This window comes from Myotis lucifugus, unplaced genomic scaffold (assembly GCF_000147115.1).
Source record: "Myotis lucifugus unplaced genomic scaffold, Myoluc2.0 scaffold_192, whole genome shotgun sequence".
In the NCBI taxonomy this organism is placed as follows: domain Eukaryota; kingdom Metazoa; phylum Chordata; class Mammalia; order Chiroptera; family Vespertilionidae; genus Myotis; species Myotis lucifugus.
In genome coordinates, this window is record NW_005871240.1 from 1757086 (window position 1) to 1769512 (window position 12427).

Below are 12427 nucleotides of genomic sequence, written 5' to 3' on the forward strand. Positions count from 1 at the left end.
CAATGTATTATTATTCAACCCAGCCAGGTGTGACTCCCTCCTTCCGTCGGGCATTCATACTTGTAAACTTTGTATGAACCCTGCCAGTGCCAGGAAATGCTTTGTAGTGTTGCAGATAAAAGGTTTTGCTGTACCCTCGGTTGGCACTACAAGCTGCGAGGCTCCCAGAGGGGGGAGGGATGCGGCTGTAGTCAGCTGGCCAGCTTGATAAAGGCTCCTAAATTTAAATTCTGAGTCGGTGGTCTATCTCGCTGAGTGAACCCATAACACAAGGTAGTATAACCAATCTCCAAGGGCCAAATATATTAAGGAACAAATATTAGAGAATATTCCATCCAACAACAGCAGAATATGTGTTCTTCTAAATCATGCATGGAATATTCTCCAAGATACATCATGAAACAAGTTTGAACAAATTTAGGAAGACTGAATTTATCCCAACTATTTTTTCAAACCACAATGGTATGAAACTAGAAATCAATAACAGGAGGAAAATTGTAAAATTCACAAATTGGGGACATTAAACAACACACTCCTGAATAACCAGTGGGTCAAAGAAGAAATCAAAAGGGAAATCAGACAATATCTTTAGATGAAAAAAAAACCCACAAAAACTTTAAAACACAACATGCCAAAACTTATGGTGTTTCAGATAAGCTGCCAGGCAGTGCGGGAGAATTAATTAGCTGGGCACTCAAGAGGATATTTTCAGAAAAGTCGCCTTTATTGCAGATTGCACTAGTACCGTGACTCAAGGGAGTCAGTCTCCAAATCCTGAGTGATGAATATGGATGAAGCTTTCCCTTTAGTTCCTTTGTCCCCTGAATATGGATCAGACTTCCAGACTCTTCACTGGTGGACCCGAGTTGGGATGGAGGAAGCGAGACCACACCCAGTGGCTTGCCAGCACTGGCACCAGCCCCTCTGGGGATTGTATATGGCTCATGGTTTATGGCCTCTGTACAATGGAAGTATTCCTGGAAACAGGTTCTGCAAGGCAGGACAGGCATTACAGATAAGAATGGAATTTGATAAGAATAGAGTTTATAAGCAAGCAAGGGTGTAAGTCAGAAGGCAGGTTACTGGCAAAGATTCAGATAGCTAGCCCCCCAAATGTCTTATTTTCCCCTTCAATGGGACATTACAAAAGTAGTCATAGAGGGATATTTATAAGGATAAATGCCTACATGAAGAAAAAATAAAGACCTCAGATAAACAGCCTAAATCTACACCTCAAAGACCTAGAAGAAGAAATGAAGTTAATCCCAAAGTTAACAGAAAGAAGAAAATAAAGATCAGAGCATAAATAGAGAATAGAAATGCAATATAAAAGATCACAAATAAGCCCTAGCTGGTTTGGCTAAGTGGATAGAGCATTGGCCTGTGGACTCAAGGGTCCCAGGACTGAGGTTCAATTCTGGTCAAGGGCATGTACCTTGGTTGCAGGCACATACCCAGTAGGGAATGTGCAGGAGGCAGCTGATCAATATTTCTCTCTCATCGATGTTTCTAACTCTCTATCCCTCTCCCTTCCTCTCTGTAAAAAAAAATCAATAAAATATATATATTTTTAAAAAGATCACAAATAAGTGCTGGTTTTTTTTTGAAAAGATAAATAAAATTGGTGAACCTTTAGTGAGACAGGTAAGAAAAAAGAAAAGACTCAAATACAATTAGAAAGAAAAGAGGAGATACTACAATGGATACTACAAATGTACAAAGGATCATAAGAGACTACTACCAACATTTATATGCTGAAAAATTACATAACCTAGAAGAAATGGATAAATTTCTAGAAACATGCAGCCTATCAAAACTGAATCATAAGAAGAAACAGAACTTCTGAATAATCCTATAGCTGATAAGGGGATTGAGTTAGTAATCAATAAAGATCTTTTATTCTGAAAGGCTATAATTCATTTTCACTAAAAAAGTAATTTCATTCATAATAATATATATATGATTCATTCACATTGGGCCTGATGGCCTAGAGCAGGGATGGGGAACGTCTGGCCTGTAAGCCATACAAGGCCTGTGAAATCATTTGATCTGGCCTTCCCAAGGCATTAGGGATGAGTTAATTAAATGTTTGAATAAATATAGTAGACTAATTTATTTTTTAAATCTTTATTATTGAAAGTATTACAAATATCCTATCTTTTTCCCCACTGACCCCTTCTAGCCTGCACCTCCCCCCCACCACGCTGTGTCTATATCCATGGGGTTATGCAAAGATGCATATAAGTTCTTTGGTTAATCTCTTACCACCCACCCAACCACCCACCCACCCCTAGCTTCCCCCTGAGATTCAACAGTCTGTTCCCATGCTTCCAAATCTCTGGATCTGTATTTTTGTTCATCAGATTACTTTGTTCATTAGATTCCATATGAGTGAGATCATGTGATACTTGTTTTACTCTGACTGGGTAATTTCGCTTAGCATGGTACTCTCCAGGGCCCTCCATACTGTCTCAAAGGGTAAGAGTTTTTACTACTGCATAGTATTCCATGGTGTAATTGTACCACAGCTTTTTTATCCACTCATCTACTGATGGGCACTTGGGCTGTTCCAGATCTTAGCTATGTAAATGTGCTGCTATGAACATAGAGGGCAATATATCTTTCTGATTGGTGTTTGGTTTCTTAGGATATATTCCTAGAAGTGGGATCACTGGGTCAAATGGCAGTTCTATATTTAATTTTGTGAAGAAACTCCATACTGTTTTACACAATGGCTGCACTTGGTCATGGTGTATGATCTTTTCAATGTATTGCTGGATCAAAATTGAAAATATTTTGTTGAAGATTTTAGCATCTATACTCATCAGGAAATTGGCCTATAATTTGCTTTCTTTATAGTGTCTTTATATGGTTTTAGAATTAAGCTAACGTGGGCCTCATAAAAGGAGCTTGGAAGTGTTCCTTTCTCTTGAATTTTTTGGAATAGTTTGAGAAGGATAGTTGTTATTTCTTCTTTGAATGTTTAGTAAAACACCCCTGTGAAGCTGTCCAAACCAGGGCTTTTGTTTACTGGGAGTTATTTGATTATTGCTTCAATTTGATCAGTTGTTATTGGCCTATTCGTTTTCTGATTCTTCCTGATGCAGTTTTGGAACATTTCATTTTTCTAGGAATTTGTCCATTTCATCCACATTGTCCAGCTTGTTAGCATATAGTTCTTCATAGTATTTTCTTATAATACTTTGTGTTACTTTGGAGTCAGTTGTTACTTTACCTCTTTCATTTTTTATTATGTTTATTTGGTTATATAATAAATATACACCAAATCTATATTCATTTAATTTTTGGCATTTTAATTATGATGTGTCTGGGTGTGGGCCTATTTGGAATATTCTTGCTTAGGACTCTCTGTGCCTCCAGTCTTTGTTTCTTGATAAGACTGGCTAAAGGTTCATCAATCTTGTTTATCTTTTCATAGAACCAGCTTTTGGTTTCATTGATCTTTTGTATTGTTTTTTTAATCTCTATGTCAGTTATTTCTTCTCTGATATTTATTATTTCCTTCCTTCTTACTCTTGACTTTTCTTGTTGCTCTCTTTCTAATTCTTTAGGTTGTAGGTTTAGACAGTTTATTAATAAATTTTCTTGTTTTTTAAGGTAGGCCTGCAGTGCTCTGAACATCCCTTTCAGGAATTATTTCACTGTGCCCAAATATTTTGGATTATTATGTATTCATTTTCATTTGTTCCAGGAAGTTTTTTATTTCTTTCTTGATCCCATTGGTAACCCATTCATTGTTGAATAACGTGCTATTTAGCCTCCATGTGTTTAAGTGCTTTTGATTGTTTTTATTGTAGTTGATTTTTTAAAAAAATATATTTTATTGATTTTTTCACAGAGAAGAAGAGAGAGGGATAGAGAGTTAGAAACATCGATGAGAGAGAAACATCAATCAGCTGCCTCTTGCACACCTCCTACTGGGGATGTGCCCGCAACCAAGGTACATGCCCTTGGCCGGAATTGAACCTGGGACCTTTCAGTCCGCAGGCCGACGCTCTATCCACTGAACCAAACCAGTCAGGGCTATTGTAGTTGATTTTTAATTTTATTCCATTGTGATGAGAGATGATGCTTGACATGATTTCAATAGTTTTGAACTTGTAGAGACTTATTTTGTGTCATAGCATGGTCAATCTTTGAGAATGACCCATGTGTATTTGAGAAGAATGTATATTCTGCAGCTTTGGTATGATGTTCTGTAAATGTCAATTAAATCCATCTGATCTAATGTGTCATTTAGAGTCACTGTTTCCTTGTTGATTTTTTTGTCTGGAAGATCTATCCAGAGAAGTCAGTAGGGTGTTAAAGTCCCCTACTATGACTGTATTGCTGTCTATCTCTCCCTTATATTTAGGTGCTTCTATATTGTGTACATATATGTTTACCAAGGTTATATCCTATTTTTGTACTGATCCCTTAAGTATTTTGTAGTGACCTTTACTGTCTCTTTTTATGGTCTTCATTTTGAAGTCTATCTTGTCAAATATGAGTATCATCACCCCAGCTTTTCTTCATTTCCATTTGCATGCAACATTTTTTCTATTCCTTCACTCTCATTCTGTGAGTCTTTTGTTCTGAGGTGGGCCACTTTTAGAGAGCATATATTTGGGCCATGTTTTCTTATCCATTGAGCTACCATATGTCTTAATTGTAGAATTTAATCTATTTACATTTAAGGATATTATTGATAGGTACTTATTTATTGCCATTTTAAATCTTTATGCCTGTATTTCTCTCTATAATTTTTTTCTTCTCATTACAACAGTCCCTTTAACATTTCTTACAATGTTGGTTTGGTGGTGATAAATGACTTTAGCCCTTTTTTTTGTCTGGGAAGCTCTTTCTTTCTGTATCTCTTTTGAACGAAAGCCTTGCTGGATATAGTAATCTTGTTTTCAGATCCTGGCTTTTATTACCTTGAATACATCATGCAATTCTCTTCTGGCATGTAGAGCTTCTGAAAAATCAGCTGACAGCCTTACATGATCTTTGTAGGTAACAAATTTCTTTTCTCTTGCTGCCTTTAAGATTCTCTGTCTTTGATTTTTGGCTTTTTAATTATGATGTGTCTGGATGTGGGCCTATTTGGAATATTCTTGCTTGGGACTCTCTGTGCCTCCTGAACTTGTCTGACTTTTTCCTTCACAACATTCGGGAAGTTTTCTGTCATTGTTGTTTCAAAAATGTTCTCTATCCCTTGCTCACTTTCTTCTGCTTCTGGCACTCCTATGATGCGAATATTGTTATATGTTATCCCATAGCTCCCTTAAGCTGTCCTCCTGTATTTTTTTTTTCTGGTTCTCTGATTGAGTGATCTTTTTACCCTGTCTTCTAATACACTGATCCAATCCAAGGTTTCCCTTCATCTGTCATGTATCCCTCCTAATGTGTTCTTTATTAGTGCTACGTCATTTTTAATTTCCAACTGGTCATTATCAGTGCTATGTTATTTTTCATTTCTGACTAGTCATTTTTCATAGTTTCTATATATTTTCTCATTCTGTTGAGCATCCTTGTAATTATTAATCTGAACTCTATATCTGTTAAATTTCTTATTTCTATTTCATTTAGTTCTTCTACTGGAGAATTCTCTTGTTCTTTCATTTGGGACTTTTATTTTGTTTTGTTTTGTTTGTGTTTGTTTGTTTTTTGGTCTCTCCATTTTGCCTGCCTGTTTGGTTTATGTCTATGTATTAGGTAAATCTGCTATCACTCCCAGTATCTGGTACAGGACAATTTCAGAAGCTGGTTGTGATTGGCTCTGGTACCCTAATTGGAGCTACCAGCAGTTCACAACTTGTGGCTCTGGGGCTAGGTGCCTTTGGAAAGGACCAAGATGTGCTATTCCTAGCCCAAGATCCAGAAGGAGATAAGAAAGACTCAAAGCCTACAAAGATATGTCTCTGCTTGCCATCTGATCATTATGCTCAGAGTCTTAATTTTCCTCAGGCTATAGACCACAGCAAGACATAGACTGCACAGGGTGGGGCGAAAGATTTCTCAAAAGGGTGGGATAATTGTTTCTTCCCCATTCAAAAGCTGCCTATATGGTAAATGTTTTCCTGAGAAAGATATCCTATGCCTTATGAAGGAATAACTCAACACATGAAACCAGAGCAGCTGCCTTTAAACATTCACCTCAGAGCCCCTAATTCTGTATTCTGCTCTAGTACACTCTGCCCTCCCTCTGCCAGAGCCCAAGGTGAGTGGCTACACATGAAATGTTGTGCATTGGCCCCTTAAGAGGATGCCTGCATTTCCAGCTATGTCTCCCTGGCAGACAGCAACCATGATGCTTTTCACAACCATATGTTATGTGGGCACCTTTCTCAGTTATGGTGCTCTGGGCTGGGTAGGCCAGCTTGGGGCTTAGACCTCAGAGTATTTAGTGGGAAACCTCACAGTGAGATATCCCTGAAGAACTACAGCTGCTGTCTGTGGGAGCCTGGACAGCTCCTTCACTTCTGCACTTCCTACCAGTCTCTATGTGGTCTCCCTTTCCATCCTTTGTTATCAGGTTCTCTCCAGCTTATCTTCAGTTGATTATTCAGGATGTTTTTTTCTGTATTTTAGTTGTAATTCCAGTTTGGTCCTGGAAGAGTATCAGTGTAGCTTGCATTTATTCTGCCACAATTTTGGACCTCTTTGATCCAAGATAAGACAGACACAAACCAGTTTAGAAAATTTGCTGCTCTTTTTAAAAAAATATATATATTTTTTATTTATTTTAGAGAGGAAGGGAGAAGGAGAAAGAGATAGAAACATCAATGATGAGAGAGAATCATTGATCGGCTGCCTCTGTATGCCCCACACTGGGGATTGAGCCCACAAACCGGGAATATGCACTGACCAGGAATCAAGCCATGACCTCCTGGTTTATAGTTCAATGCTCAACCACTGAGCCATGACTATCAGACCTGAAAATTTGCTGCTCTTTAAGTATCCTACTGACATCTGAGAGACTCACTGGGAATTTTCAGTGTGTGACAATTCCTGAACTACATTCTTAGTGCACAGCAAAATGTTGTTATTCTGTATCATGGTCCACTGCTTAACTCAATCTGTCAACAGCCAGAAGGGTTGTTTTCTCCCCTACTGAGCCTCTAAGATGAGAAAACTTTCCAACAGTATTGTTATTGTCCTTGTAAGTTGGTAACCCATCAGAGTTAGAACTTAGAGTAATATAGGTTCTAGCTCTTTTTCAAGAAATGAATCTCAGTGGTTATATTAACATATTTGACTTATACAAAAATACTTCATTATTGCTATAAATATAGGACATATTCAGTGTATGTGAACTTATTTTCTCAGCAGGTTGAAGATTCAAATTAGAATCCACAGACATTTTAACAACAGTTTTACTAATATTTCAATTTCTAAAAACATGAATTTTATTTCAGCATTGTTTCATAAAGGGAGAACAGTTAATTTTGTCATGACAGGAACACTATTTTATTATTTGTGAATCTTATGAAAGCCTACTCTTTGATGATTTTTGCTGATTTATGTTAATTTTGAAACTTTTGAATTGTGATACTCAGTATGCCTTATGGAAATTAAATCACCCATTGTTCACTTCCTGCCTGCATTTTCATAAGAATAAGGATATTTCATTCTATAATCATAATGCAGTTAATCAACTTCAAATAAAACTGAGACATAAAAAATTAAATAAATTGTTCAATCATATAGTTTTCTTAGCTTTAAAAAGATGGAATAATGAAACTTATTTTTAAAGTTTTGTTATGAACATAAATGGGGTATATTTAGGAAGCACTTATGGAGTAAGATCTATATAATTTTTTAAAAAAATCAATGTCTATTGACGTCAGAGGAATGGCAGCATGAGAGGTACCCTTGGCCTCTCCCCCTGAAATTTCAACAAGTTAACCAACTATAATTTAACAAGGAATTCCCTAGTCAATACAGAGGCACACCAGGGAGACCCTTGCATTGAAACATCCAAAGGACAGTAACTGGGAATAAATGAGGAGATGAGAGGGGAGGAAAGCTCAGACAGCCTGCAGATGCAGCTGTATAGCTGGGAGCTTATGGCTTGGCCTGGAGAGGGGAAAAAGCCAATAGTAGCAGGTGCTTCATTCAGACAGGGGGAACAGAGAGCTGCATTGTAATCAAAGAGAATGGTGGCTGAGCCATCAGATGCCTGATAGAGCACAGGGTTCTGCCATGCATCTCTCCACTGATGGGCTAGGCAGTGGTGTTTAAGGCAATGAAATGGAACCACAGAACCCTGCTGCCACTTGGACTCTCAAAACTATTGCCCTTGGCGTAGGATCCAGGAGCATATTATCTGTAAACCAAGAGCTATTGTGTTAGAACAGTTGTAGCCCTCTGTGACTGATCCCCCAGTGAAGTGCTTGAGGCAGGATCCCATGGAGGTCAGTGTTCCCCATTATGTTGAAGGCAAAACAAACCCCAGCCCCAGGCAGTGTGGCTATACTGTCTTATGGAAGCCATGGAGATCAAGTCTTAGAGATCACAGGGATAAAATTCTTGCAATTTATCACCATCTACTGGAAAATAGTAGAAAGACCTCTTCAGAGAAAGCTGCTATAGAAGGCTATTAATATAGAAAAATATACATGCCTAGACAAAAGAGAACAGTAAATACCATGCATAACCACAGTAACCAGGATGATCAGAAAGAAAATGAAAAATCCCCAGAGCAGAAGCTGTAACACACGGAAATATGTGATATAAATGACAGAGATTTCAAGATTGCAGTTTTGAGAATACTCAATGAGATGCAAAAAAAAAAAAAAAAATACAGACAGGCAACTCAGTACACTCAGAAAACAAATAAATGAACAAAACAAGTACTTTACCAAAAAGATTGAAACTTTGAAAAATAACCAATCAGAAATCCTGGAAATGAAGCATGCAATTAAGGAGATTAAAAGTAAACTACAGAGCATAGAAAACATAACCAACCAGATGGAACAAAGAATTAGCTATATTGAATATAGGAATCTAGTAATGACACAAAGGGAAGAAGAGAGAGACCTGAGCATAGAGAAAAATGAAAGAGCTCTAAAAGAACTATCTGACGCCATCAGAAAAAGCAATATTAGAATTATAGGCATTGTGGAGGAGAAAGTGAGGGAGCATGGAATGGAGAGTCTATTCAAAATAATAGGGGATGAGAAAAATCCAAAACCTATGGAAAGAATTAGATCCTTGAATCCAAGAAGCAAATAGAACAAGTAGTTACATCATTCCAAAGAGGCCCACTCCAAGCTACTTTGTATTGAAACTACAAAATTAATGACAAAGAAAAAATTCTAAAAGCAGCCAGGGAAAAGAAGGCAGTGACCTACAGAGGAAAACCATCAGAATGTCATCCAACTTCTCAGCAGAAATTTTACTAGCCAGAAGAGAATGGAACCAAATATTCAAATGTCTGAAAGAGAGAAATTACCAGCCACCAATAATAAATCCAGCAAAATGACCCTTTAAATATGAAGGAGGAATAAAGATGTTCCCAGACATATAGCAGCTGAGGGATTTATCACCAGAAAATCTCCATTGCAGGAAACACTCAAGGGAATTATTCTACCTCAAAGAACATAAGGTCACATTACCTCGAGAAAGATCACCAAAGAACTTACAGCATTAACAGGGATAATTTGTCACAAAAAGAACATAAAAGGGGAGGGGGGTGAAAGGTCTGAATTAGCAATGGAAGATGAAGATCAGATGTACTCGAAAGAAAATAAACTACGGTATCTATGCAACTTCATTTTTTATAAACCTAATAGTAACCACACACAAAAATCCCCAAACCTAGACACATAGCTCAAAAAAGAGAAAATAAAGGAAAGAAGTATGGAACAACAGACAGAAACACAAAGGAAAAGACCTAATGAGGCACAAAGATACCAGAAAACAAAAGTTAAAATGTCTTTTGGAAATCCTTATACATCAATAATTACCCTAAATATAAACGGTCTGAATTTACCAATAAAGTGGCACAGAGTAGCAGACTGGATCAAAAAACAAAACCCAAACATGGAGAAACCAAGATGGCAGCATAGGTAAACACCAGAGATTGCTGCCTTGCACAACCCCTTCAATAATACAACTAAAAGACATAACGGACATCATCCAGAACCACAGGAAGGCTGGCTGAGTGGAATTTCTACAACTAGAAGGAAAGAGAAAAGCATACCAAGACTCAGAGGAGGTGCGGTGCTGAAGTAAATACAAAGGTGCGGAGGTGCATGCGGAGAGGGCTGGCAGCTGAGGACACGATTGTCTTTTTCAATCGGGAGGGAGTCTCAGGCTCTGAGCTCCAGTTCCGGGTGAGTCTCTGGGGACCCAGACTCATACAGGAGAAACGGGACTGTCTGACATCGGTGGGAACTCGAGGGCAGCTTTCTCTAGGAGGCACTCGCGGTGATTGCCAGGACCTCTGAAGGCAGGACTGAGAGCAGCCATACCGCTCACTCGCTCGGCCCTCCCTGTTGATCCTGTGGGACCCCGCCCCACCCAACCAAGCACGGAGGCTTTTGCATATGAAAGGCCCGGCGCCTTGTAATCTGAAAATAACAAACTGCAGCTGCCCCAAGGCCCCAGGGCAACTTGCATTGCTTTACAGCTGGCTTCTGCTGGGTAGCCTCAGGCAAAGGCTAGATTAGCACCTCCTTAGATCCAAGAGCCAGTGTACCCAGTGATCAGAGTGGGACCATCCAATTACAACTCCTCAGATCTATAAGGGACACACTCAGGGGGCAGACTCAGTGAGCACCAAAGCCACACTGAAGCAAGTCTTGCCCCATAAGGGTGTCTTCAGCACAGAAGTTCTCCCACCGTAGACACAGGTGATTCTCACAGCCAATTGGCCTGGAGGTCAAATCCTCCCAGTTTTACCTACAACAATCAAGGCTTAACTACAACAAGACTGTGCACAAAGCCCACAATGTGGTGCACCAAGAGTGTCTACCTCAGGTAATTGGGACACTTAGCACAGAAAACCACTCTATTAACACAGCGAAGCATAAAAAATGCCAAGACAAAGAAACAGGACACAAATGACAGAAATGGAGGAAAGCAAACTGCTGGATATAGAGTTCAAAACCACATTTTTTAGGTTTTTCAAGAATTTTCTAGAAACCGCCAATAAATGTAGTGAGATCCTCAATAAATCTAGTGAGACCTTCGATGTTGTGATAAAGGACCAACTAGAAATTAAGCATATACTGACTGAAATAAAGAATATTATACAGACTCCCAACAGCAGACCAGAGGATAGCAAGAATCAAGTAAAAGATTTGAAATACAAAGAAGCAAAAAACACCCAACCAGAAAAGCAAAATGAAAAAACAATCCAAAAATACGAAGATAGTGTAAGGAGCCTCTGGGACAACTTCAAGCGTACCAATATCCGAATTATAGGGGTGCCAGAAGAAGAGAGAGAGAGCAAGATATTGAAAACCTATTTGAAGAAATAATGACAGAAAACTTCCCCTACCTGGTGAAAGAAATAGACTTACAAGTCCAGGAAGTGCATAGAACTCCAAACAAAAGGAATCCAAAAAGGACCACACCAAGACACATCATAATTAAAATGCCAAGAGCAAAAGACAAAGAGACTATCCTAAAAGCAGCAAGAGAAAGAAAATCAGTTACCTACAAGGGAGTACCCATATGACTGTCAGCTGATTTCTCAACAGAAACTTTGCAGGCCAGAAGGGAGTGGCAAGAAATATTCAAAGTGATGAATGCCAAGAATCTACAACCAAGATTACTTTATCCAGCAAAGCTATCATTCAGAAGTGAAGGTCAGATAAAGAGCTTCACAGATAAGAAAAAGCTAAAGGAGTTCATCACCACCAAACCAGTATTATATGAAATGCTGAAAGGTATCCTTTAAGAAGAGGAAGAAGAAGAAAAAGGTAAAGATACAAATTATGAACAACAAATACACATCTATCAACAAGTGAAACTAAAAATCAAGTGAATAAATAATCTGATGAACAGTATGAACTGGTGATTATAATAGAATCAGGGACATAGAAAGGGAATGAACTGACTATTCTTGGGGGGGAAAGGGGTGTGGGGAGTGTGGGAAGAGATTGGACAATAATTGTGCACCTATGGATGAGGACAGTGGGTGGGGAGTGAGGGCAGAGGGTGGGGTGGGACCTGGGTGGAGGGGAGTTATGGTGGGAAAAAAGAGGAACCAATGTAATAATCTGAACAGTAAAGATTTAATTTAAAAAAAAACACACAAAAAAAACCCCAAACATATATTGCCTAAAGAGTCATATAAAACTGCAAAGACAAAGGTAGACTTAAAGTAAAAAGGGTGGAAAATGAGTCCTCAAGCAAATAATATCCACAGAAAAACAGATGTAGCCATATTATATGTACAAGATAGATTTTC